Genomic DNA, 12,087 nt, shown 5'->3' on the forward strand with positions numbered 1-12,087 from the left:
GTAGATTTTGTAATTTTGACGAAATAAACTTGGAATGGGCAATTGCTTTACTCAGAAAAACTAATTTCCACGAAAACATCTCCGATTGATCAAATTATACGCAGAAAAATGATTTTTGATCGAAAAAATTTCAAATTTGGGCGGATTATCGGTAAAATATTCAATAGATCTCAGGGAAACAAATTTTGAACTATAATAAACAAAGAAAATCGAATTTGAAACCATAATGAATTTCGAAAAAAAGAATTTTTGATCAAATTAAAAGTAGATTTTGTAATTTTGACGAAATAAACTTGGAATAGGCAATTGCTTTACTCAGAAAAACTAATTTCCACGAAAACATCTCCGATTGATCAAATTATACGCAGAAAAATGATTTTTGATCGAAAAAATTTCAAATTTAGGCGCATTATCGGTAAAATATTCAATAGATCTGAGGGAAACAAATTTTGAACTATAATAAACAAAGAAAATCGAATTTGAAACCATCATGAATTTCGAAAAAAAGAATTTTTGATCAAATTAAAAGTGAATTTTGTTATTTTGACGAGATAAACTTGGAATGGGCAATTGCTTCATTCAGAAAACCCAATTTCCACGAAAACATCTCCTATTGATCAAATTATACGCAGAAAAATTATTTTTGATCAAAAGAATTTTAAATTTTGGCGGATTATCGTTAGAATATTCAATAGATCCGAGGAAAACAAATTTTGAACAATAATAAACGAAGAAAATCGAATTTGAAACCATAATGAATTTCGAAAAAAAGAATTTTTGATCAAATTAAAAGTAGATTTTGTAATTTTGACGAAATAAACTTGGAATAGGCAATTGCTTTACTCAGAAAAACTAATTTACACGAAAACATCTCCGATTGATCAAATTATACGCAGAAAAATGATTTTTGATCGAAAAAATTTTAAATTTAGGCGGATTATCGTTAGAATAGTCAATGGATGTGAGGAGAACAAATTTTGAACAATAATAAACGAAGAAAATCGAATTTGAAACCATAATGAATTTCGAAAAAAAAATTTTTTGATCAAATTAAAAGTGAATTTTGTAATTTTGACGAAATAAACTTGGAATGGGCAATTGCTTTACTCAGAAAAACTAATTTCCACGAAAACATCTCCGATTGATCAAATTATACGCAGAAAAATGATTTTTGATCGAAAAAATTTCAAATTTAGGCGGATTATCGGTAAAATATTCAATAGATCCGAGGAAAACAAATTTTGAACTATAATAAACAAAGAAAATCGAATTTGAAACCATCATGAATTTCGAAAAAAAGAATTTTTGATCAAATTAAAAGTAGATTTTGTAATTTTGATAAAATAAACTTTCATTTTACCCAGAAAAACCATTTTCCACCAAAAATTAAAACTAGATATTGAATTTTTCACTATATAAATTCACAATAGCCAATTTTTGACAAAATTGACCGTGGAAAATGTAATTTTACAACAAAATATACTCATGGAAGGTTATTTTTGAAATCGTATTCATAAAAATAAATATTAAAAATTGAAATGTTTACTAATTAAATTTTTTTTTTAAATTTAGTTCATAGAATTGAATTTTATATCAAAAAAATTCAGAAGACGTAATTTTGAACTATAATAGACAAAGGAAAACAAATTTTTAATCAATATAAACTTAGATAATCGAATTTTTGACTACGAATGTATTTTTGACCAAATTAAGACTAGATATTGAAATTTTTACTACATAAATTCAGAATAACCAATTTTTGACAATATTTAGCGAAGAAAGTCTAAATTTTATCAAACTATACTCAGAAAAAAAACGATTGAATGAGATTTACAAAATATTTACATACTTAGAAAAATCTTTTTTGTCTCAATAAATTGAAATGTTCTCAAATTAAACTTAAAATAGCCTAATTTTGACTATAAATTTAATTCAGAAAATCCAATTTCCTATCAAATAAAACTTAACTGAAGTTTCATTCCCCGTGACTATCTAAGAAATAAAATCATCACCGTCTTCATTATAGCACGTCAAAAACTTAAATGCACTGCCCATCCATTATTTTTTCTGAGAATACTCCATAGCAAGAGCACTAATTCTAAACTTATGGTTTACATTGAATCCCTCTCAGCATTTTGTAAACATCGCAGACTTGGCGATTAATTTCACTTGGTCTAACTTCTTCTTCTTTTTGCATTCAGCAAACGCACATTCACAATCAGCGGCATCATAAAGAAGCTCTTCGGAAGCAGGGATCTGGAAATCACGTACATTTCTTCAGGTCGAATCAGAGTACTGCATCGCTTCCTCGGAATTGCATTCGCAGCGTTGTCGCTGATAAAATAACGGAACTGACATTGTGGATACGAGGTCTGGTTATTAAATAACGATACTGGTTACGAAAATGGGTTTCCCTTTCCCATACATTTTTTCTATTGATCTAAGCAGTGCTGGAAGTCTTCTTTGGTTAGTTTCTTCAGGAGTTTGCTTTACCGCTTCCATCGACTCAAATCGGGTCCCTTTCTCTTTCTAACCTTCCAAGGAAATCTAAGCAGACCCGTTGACGCAAGAGCTTTTGGTCAGGAGGCAGATTTATTGGCACCAGCTTCGCACAGACTTTTGTCATGTTTAAAACATTCTTTATCGGCGTTTACAGCCTGGGCTGGTTATTGTTTCCGGTGTTGAAACAGTCTCAGGGCAACCTGGGCGCTGGTCATCTTCATTGCTCTGACTAAAGCGCTTACACCACTCAAAAATACGCGCACGAGATGGAGAATTGTCCCCGTAGGCCTCTAGAAACAATTTATAGCACTCAGTCGGAGTTTTTCACACACGGTGAGAAAAAAACACGTTCGTTTCAAACCACTACTGCACAAATACTACAGGGTGCGGCAGCATAACTTCCTTTTTTAAAAAGTTCGCCATTTAGTCGGTAGATGTCGTAACGGAGTGCTAGTGGTCTCGTTCGAGAGGGGGGACTATAAAGTTTTGTCCCGGCACAGTTCAGTCGCCATCATGCGTTGGAACAGTGAGGAGCGTGCGTTTGCCGTTGAGGTTTACTTTTCGAGCGGATGTTCTGTGGTCGCAACCCAGCGCGCCTTTCGGAATCGCTTTAATTTAGCCCCCTTGGCCCCTGTCCCGGACCAGAAATCAATTGTTACGTGGGTCACTACGTTCAGACAAACTGCAAGTGTGACAAGACGAAGAACTGGAGTCCCTCGGCCCATTAGATCACCGGAGAACATTGAGTTAGTTAGAACTTCAGTGTTGCGATCACCACGGCGTTCTGCGCGCAAACATGCGTCTGCCCTTGGACTTTCCGATCGTTCTGTGAGGAGAATACTTCATGATGATCTTCATTTTCATCCATACAAGATGGCAATTGTGCAGGAACTTTCTGAACGTGACTTCAATTCTCGGAGGAACGCGTGTGAGGTTTTTCTGGAAGTCGTTCCTGAGGACGCTATTGTTTTTTTTAGTGATGAAGCCCATTTTCATTTGTGTGGATCCGTAAACAAACAAAACATGCGCTACTGGGCTGATACCAATCCTCGACAATTGCATCAACGGCCTTTGCATTCACCTAAAGTCACAGTGTGGTGTGCAATTTACTCACGTGGAATTATTGGTCCCTGGTTCTTTGAGGAAAATGAAGTCACAGTGACAGTGAATTCGCACCGGTATGTAAACATGTTACAGGAATTTTTTTTCCCACGGCTAGATGAGTTGGACTTAGGGGACACTTGGTTCCAACAAGACGGAGCAACGGCACACACTTCAAGAACATCGATGGCTGTTTCCTATGGGGTTTTTTGAAATCCCGTGTGTATGTGAACCGTCCAAGGACCCTACAAGATTTGAAGACGAACATCCAGGAAGAAATTGCCAACATAACGCCTGCTATGCTGGCAAGAGTCATGACAAACGCCAGAAATCGGTTTACTCAGTGTATGGAGAATAGGGGACGTCACCTAACTGATTTGATCTTCAAAACTCAGTAAAACAAAACTTTATGTATGTGCCTGTATTATAAAAAACGAATAAAAATTTTCTGATTCATACAATAAGTTTTATTAACTTTTGAAAAAAGGAAGTTATGCTGCCGCACCCTGTATAATAGTGAAGGAAACGTGTTATGGGACGTGCATAGATAAGATATCTAGATACCCCGTCCGTCCAGAGCGCCCTCTAGGCGCGCAGTCTCGTTATTTAATAGCCAGACCTCGTATACCTTGTATAATTAAATTCAATAAGGACTAACTTGAATAGGGCTAATAAATTTCATTTAATTCTTCGTTTCACGAAATAGAAGTGCGCGGTTCCGTAATTGAAACATTTAATCTATTGTTTTATATACAAAGCCACAGAGAATTATGTCTAGTAATTATTTCCTCACTATTATATTAAAAGGTTTGGGTAGTTGATAGGGAAAGAACAATCATAGTACCACGATTAGTTTCGTTAATTTATTAGTGTATCCAAAATCTTCAGTCACTAAACCCAAACAAATACAAAATGGAGTATGAAAGTGCAGGACCGAATTAAGGATTATTTGCTAATATAAATGATCATTACAAAAATATTTATTCCATTAAGGAAATTTCAATTTATTCTGGGAAAAAAATGGTTTTTCTCAGTATTACGAGGTTTATTCATAAAGTGTATCATCTCGTAGTCGTAGATGTCTGCCCCCGCGCCACGAAGACAGTTTAAAGCTGTCTCTCAAAATGTTGCGAATGCAGGACTTGCTGACATCAATCGCTTTGTCCGAAAACGATGGCCGGCCAGAAGGTTGTTCGTTATGGGCAGGAGCTGGGAAAAAAGGGGACCACGCTACACGCCAATCTCGCTAAATTTAACCTAGCATCGTCCGCAGCTCCTATATTCATGGATGAACCTCGTATCTGATATAAAATTGGATTTTCTCGACTAAATTTAGTCAAAAATGGGGTGTTCTGAAGAGTGGGTTATCAAGGACAATATTTTGAATCGTTTTGAAGCTAATACCATAAGATTTTATGAAAAAAAAATACAATTTGGTGTTCAGTTTTTTTGCCAGTGACTTGCGATTGCAGGAAAAGCGTAGTCGCATTGCATCCCTGATGGAATATTGAAACAAATCGTGGTTGAACGGTCACTCACAGACGATCAAAATATCGATTGAACGATGTGCAGAATTCACAGTAAGATATTGGGTCTATTGTTATAACGAACCTATCTATTGCAAAGTTTCTCTCGAGGTCATGAATTTTATCTGGTTACATTCAAGTTTACATTTGATAATATCGTGTAGCTCAAAACTCATTTAAACATTGTCGAACTAACGTCGAATCTGTTCCAAACTTTCTTGTTAAACAAACTAAACATGAAATTAATCATTAATCAAATTTTCTTCGACTATAGAAAAGGGCATTCAAATAAAACTTTTTATTTGAATGGTATAGGTTATCTGCTACGAGCATGATCCTACTTACATCAAATGTGGAGGCCATGGTGGGTATAAATAGATTTGGGGCCTCCAAAGGATTCATTTTGTCCCCCTGTCTTGCTGCGATCCTGGAGAACCCAGTGTTTACAGCTGATCCATCAATCCCCTTCCTTTTAAAAAGTCTAGAATGTGGGATGGCTTCATATCCCATAAATCTACGTCTTTTATTTCAAGCGCTCCTAGGTGCAGTGCTCTGGATTTCCTTAGTGTTTCACACTACGAGAAAATGTGGATAGGGGTTTCGTCCTCTATGCAGCAACATCGCATTATCAGCTAGTTCTAGTGTTTTCAGGTGTTTGTTGTGCTCCGATACAACTCCTATTAGTAGATTGATACATTCAGTAGATCTACTCTGGTTATAGTTTCCCAGAAGAGTCTCTGGATGTCTCAGTCCCCTGTAGGTTGTCCCATTGTTCTGCAGCTGAAACCACAGAAGGGTTCGAGTCCCATGAAGGGATCTCTGCTTGAAAAATGCTTGGTGCGCTTTCAGAGTGGTTCTGGTCCCATAAACTCCTATTCCAGTTGCGTCTGATGTTTTAGATCCATCCGTATACCATTTAATGGCATTTCTGTTCATTTCTTGTATGGTGTTTTGATTCCGCTTTCGCTTTTATAGTTTATTATTGAGGTGAAGTTTTTCTTAAAGTCGAAACGTCCTGAAGCATGTCGCAGGATTGGTCGTCATTTAGGAACGGGTTTTCTTCAACGATTCTGTCTCTGAACATTGTAATGTGATGTAGAATCACTTCTAGTGCAGCTGTTTGGTTAGATTTCGTGGCCCCAAATGCACATAAACAACTCAGTCTTTGTACCTTTGAGATAATGTTTCTTGTTGTATTCAGACTAGTTTTAGTATCTTACAGGGGTGGATAGCAACTATTTATATAGTAGAGCATGTGAATTGACTATAATTTATTAAAACTTACATTGATAGATTGTAATTAAGTTGATTAAATATTTTACATCGAAATTTTTATACTACGACTTTTTTGTATCGCCGTCTAACTATTCAAAGAATAATTTTTCACAAAACCAACAGTTATTTTAAGAAAGCATTTTTTTAGATTAAAAATAATCCACGTTATCCTTTATAATTCCTCGTTGGCATAACGCCTTCAGTGAACAAGGTGTGAAGTGAGCTTTTAAAAGTGAAAAAACGTAATACGAATTCAGTGCAACACGCAGACACATAAATTATTACATTCCCAAAATAGTCCTGAGAGACATAGAGGAAAAGGAAAATACCAAAATCTACGATGGGAAACGGCGTTTTTATGAATTGTTAGTTAGTCAAATACGTGCAGGGTTTTCACAATCGAACAATAGGTGGCGTTAATGAATTGTCACCACACATTTTCTGTAATCCGTGACGATTTTGTGGAAAATTACGTAGATAAAACAGGCAAAGCCCTAACACCGCCATAAAGAAATAAACAGAAAAAGAAATAACCTCAAAATCACGCTCTAAAGTCATACGTCAAAATCACGTGACAAACGTAAACGGATGTGATAGGTTCTGGTTGCTACGATCGGGAAAAGAGGAAATTCGTTTATGTTGAAAGCCACCAACAGCAAACGTCAATGTCAACGGCAAATGGAAAGTCACGTTTATGAATTGAACTTTATTTTGAGCCCAATAGCAATTTAGAAATTGATTGAAAGTTTGTACGAAAATGAATATCACTTGTGAAGGCTTACGTTGAAAAAACTTTGTTTCGAACTTGTTCACTTCATTTTTTGTACTTAAAAACACCTACCAACAATTGATAAACACTTAAAATGTCTGGCTAGTTGAGAAGCTTCATATTTGGGTACCTCATGATTTGAAAGAAATTCATCAAATCAAAATTTGCGATATGCACCTTGAACGAGTTGAAACCGAACCTTTCTTGAAAAGAATCATCACCGGTGATGAAAAATAGGTCCAGTACTGGAACATAGTTCGAAAACGAACTAGCCCAAACCACATCGAAAGCTGAAAAACAACAAAATAGCTCGTGCTGTCAATTTGGTGAGATTACGAAGGTTTTTTGAGCTGCTTCCAAGGAATCAAACGATTAATTCTGATGCTTACTATCAACAGTTCATGAAACCGGATGAAGCAATCAAAGAAAACGGCAGGAATTGTCAAATCGGAAAATGCGAGGCCTCAAACATCTTTTGTAACTCATGGGAAACTATTGGAGCCAAATCCCCCATACAGTCTTGATCTGGCACCATCTGATTATCATTTATTTCGAAGTTTTCAGAATTAGGTAATTATTTAGAATTGGGGCTCCACTACAAACATTTAGGGTTGTTTTTTAGTGCTCCGAAAGTATTTTAAGGGAGAGGGAGACGCATATTTTCCATCATAATACTCATTATCTTATGCATATTGAATGTCAATAATTATCCAATCATATCGGAATACGCGGTCATCTAGAGCAATAGCACATGAGCTTAGGTTAAGTTAGGTTAGGTTAAGTTCCACTCCTGGGAGCTGTAAGACCTTGAAGTTGGTGGAGTGGCTCAGTAACTTCCTCTCTTCTCGTGTCGTCTTGACGGACTTGTGGAGAGGAGTGAAGCTAAGAAACAGCTCAAAAATCCAAAGGATTAAGTGTTGTACGCTGATGCAATGACAATTTGTTGTCCTCCCGGTGTACGACACTCCCGAGGATTAAGGAGGGTGGTTTAGTGGGTGAGAGTCCCACACAAACTCACAGCATTTGCACCCGCTCGTTGTGAGGAAGGCATTAGCTTCCGCCCCATCTCTGGGCAAAAAAAAGGTTAGGTTAAGTTAGGTTAGGTTAAGTTAGGTGACGCGATGTTCGCTAAGAACGGTTTCACATACGCCGGTGGAGAAAAGGATGGGTTTTTAGCTGGTAGGCGCCCGGTTAACGGTTAACACCTTCCCGGGCGTCTTTCGAAGATTTTCCCACCCACACCAAACAAAAAAGGTTAGGTTAAGTTAAGTTAGGTTAGGTTAGGTTAATAAATCGAATAAAATAAAAAAAAAGTAAACATTCTGTATGAAATCGAACGTTTATTCTACCAGTAAGCATATATATGCTAAATTTACCGATAAATCAGAATAAAAGCGAAAAAATATGAATTTCTAGAAGTGAAAATCATGATATCGTAATCCCCCTCGCCTCTTTTTGCTACCCTCTGAAATGTATGGTCAACGTTTTTAAAGTAATTCATAAATAAATGGAATTCATATGCCTCCCCCGCCTTAAATTTACTATTTGTAATTTTTACCCTCAGAAACAAACCCAAATGAAAAATTTTTCGGAACGATTTATGCCCCAATTCTACATAATTACCCAGAATTATTTGAATGATCAAATTTCCACAAATATCCATGAATTGTAATCGCATTCGATTAAATTTTTTGATGATAGTACCAGAAATGTTCTGAGCGCGGAATCATGAAGCTGAAAGGTCATTGAGCAAAATAGAGCATAAATAGTTGATTAAAAACTATTCTTTATTAAAAAAAAACAGTGTTTTATTATATACTACAAAACTACTTTATCGCCAATAGATAAATAAATTTTTTAGCGAAAAAAACCGATAATCACGCTCCACACTATATATCAAAGTGTTGAACCCACAAAAATATTATAATAACAAAAATTATCACCCATTTGGTGACAAAACTATTTATTATTTGACACGAAATTGTTACCTAATTTTGTTTTGTTTGTTAGACCGCAACATAAATTAATTCGTGTTATTCAGATAGTCATCCTGATGAGTAATAACCATCGTTACTTTCTCGTTGTGTAATAAACTATTATAACATAGTATCAGAATCATTTATATGTGTTACTATAGATTAAATATAGTCTAACTTTATGCAATGATGTCATTCATTATTTATATAAATGGATATTCCTTATTTGCATAATCGTCTTGCTCAATAATAAATATTGTTTCGACGTGTTTGTATTATGTAACTTTTCTATCAAACCCACTTATAAATAAATCCACACGGTACATTAAACAATCGTAGCAATGGATTTCGTTACTTATACATATAGAGGGTGTTTCAAAAAAAACTAATCCCGTTTCTAGGATAGATAAAAAACGTTGAGCCCATAGGCCTTCAGATAAGCCCCACTTGACGTTACCAAAGGCCGATGTCATTTGAGAAGCCGATAAGGCCTTTGGCTTCAACCCTTTGATGTCGTTTAGCAGGTTGTGGGGTTTAAACCGCGCCCGTGTGAGTGCAGGGCCCTCATAGATAACGTGGTCTGCACTTTCGTCATCCTCCATGCACCAACGGCATTCCGGATCATCCGTGATGCCCATAGTGTGAGGATGACGTCTTAGATGGCATTGTCCGGTTAGAAAGTCAACTGGAGCTTGTCTACATCCATCTCTTTTAATATTTAATGAATACTGTGTATCGTTTTCGAAATATTTTAATTTGAAAATAATCGAATAATAATCGAAATTTTTTAAAATGTTTCCTTGGCACAAATATGATGAGCCACCCCACAGCGGTCATCTTGAAACTTTATACATCGATGATATGAGAAATCGATTTATCGTATCGATTTTAAGCGGAAACATTTACTTCCGGATATACCGGAAGTGACCATTATGTCAAGAAGGCTAACAGATATCGAGCCATGGATAATTTTGTTTCATAGATCTATCTGTGTGATGATTGACGCTCGCGCAGAAGAGTTTCTGTGGAAAAGTTGCTGTTTGGGCAGCAGGAAATTCAAGTGGTGATATGTACCTGGATTTTTAAGCAATAAGAAGATCCCTTGGATTACACAGTTTGATCGTATCTTAAAGAAAAAGTTTATGCTACGGTTGTAAATTCACATCAAGGATTGAAATGAAGAATTCAACGTCAGTTTAAAGATCTCATAGCTGACTCCAAACCGTATAGAAGATCGATGGATCTCTGCGAATTCTTTTGAAAAATTGTGTATTTTTTACTGAGTAAACCTCAAATATTTTTTAGTTTTCTATCTATCTAAAATTTCAGTTTTGGATACGTCTCAAATTAACCCCTATCCGTCTTTTTCGCCTTGCTTCGTACGTAATGCATTCCAAGAATTTTTAGGTAGACATATAAAAAAACTGTGATTATTTTTCAATATAATATTCCTTTATTTCATCACATTTTTGTACTATGAGTCCCAATGTACCTACACCGCTTGTCTAATTTCATCGTCACTGACGGGGCCAGATCAGGGCTATATGGTGGATGTTCAATCTCCGAGAAGGCACATTGGTGTACAACAATCTTGTAAAGTGCCTTGATAAATCAAAATCAATACATATTCTCGCAGCCTTAAGGAAGGAAGGAATTGCGAATAATTTTAGTGTCAATATTGATAAGGATTCTCTCGTGTAAAATCTAACGATTGTAAAGTGATTTAACAGGTCCATAATACCTTTAAATCCGATTTTTGTGGCAAGAATTGGTCGGGGGCAACGTGAAACTGCAAGAAATGTCGGTGCTAGACTTTGTGGTGTGCAAAGGATGTACCAGCGCTTTCTGGAGACTGGCCTGGTCACTAGAAGACCAGGGTCTGGGCGAAATCAGTTGAAAGAAGTGAGAAATGTCAACGTTAATAGAAGACTTCATGCTGCTGGACTGTCATGCAGAAGAATGGCTATAGGTCCCCCATTGCAACACCAGCATCGGACTGCAAGATTGACATTTGCCGTTCGTTGGAATGATGATAACTGGAGCTGGGTATTGTTCTCAGATGAGTCACATTTTTGCCTTAACTGGCTCAGATGGATGTGGACGAGTGTTGAGAAGACCTGGGGAAAGATATGCTGAAGCTGGCATTGACGAGCGTCATCCATTTGGAGGTGGGTCAGTTATGGTTTAGGCGGGAATCACTGCACAAGCTCGTACAGAGTTGGTCTTCATAAAAAATGGCTCCCTAACCTCTCACAGGTACATTGCGGAGTTGCTAGAAGACCACGTTATGCCTTTCATGGTGACTATGGAAGAACGTGGCATTTTATGCATGATAATGCGAGACCACATACAGCCAGAATTGTCAGGGAGTATCTGGACGAGGTAGAAATTAGGCCAGCCCGCAGCCCAGACATGAATCCCATAGAACATGTGTGGGACGAGTTGGGACGACTGAACCGCAGACACATACCAGCACCAAGAACTGCCAAGGAGCTGAGAAGATTGCTGTTGCAGGAATGGGATAACATCGAACAGAATTTGATCCGCAACTTAATTCAAAGTATGCCGCGTCGACTTCAAGCAGTCATCAATGCAAGAGGAGGGAATACACGTTATTGGTGTCAAGTTTTTTTTATTTTGTTCGTTCCATCCCTAACAACAAAATATCGAATTTCGCTTTTTCAGAATAAATCATCAAATCCAAGAAAACTACCTGAAAACGTAAAATTTCAAGGAACATGTAAATTTTAAGGTGACCCCAATTTTTTGCTCGCCAGTGTATATCATAATTGATCGCTTGCACTAATTTTTGTCATATTTAAATGCTCGTAAGATCCTTGGAATAATTGTTTTGGAAATACTGGACTGCACTGTTATTTCTTTTGTTTTTAGGCGCCGGTCACTTAAAACATGTTTTAATATTCAAAATAAAAAAAAA

General features: G+C 36.5%; 1 protein-coding gene across 1 annotated transcript in view; it reads right to left on the bottom strand.

Moving 5' to 3' along the window:
- Positions 1-12,087, bottom strand: part of LOC130441003 (uncharacterized) — a 44,118-nt gene that overhangs the window by 31,703 nt on the left and 328 nt on the right. The window lies entirely within an intron of this gene.

This window comes from Diorhabda sublineata, chromosome 3 (genome assembly GCF_026230105.1).
Source record: "Diorhabda sublineata isolate icDioSubl1.1 chromosome 3, icDioSubl1.1, whole genome shotgun sequence".
Classification (NCBI taxonomy): Eukaryota; Metazoa; Arthropoda; class Insecta; order Coleoptera; family Chrysomelidae; genus Diorhabda; species Diorhabda sublineata.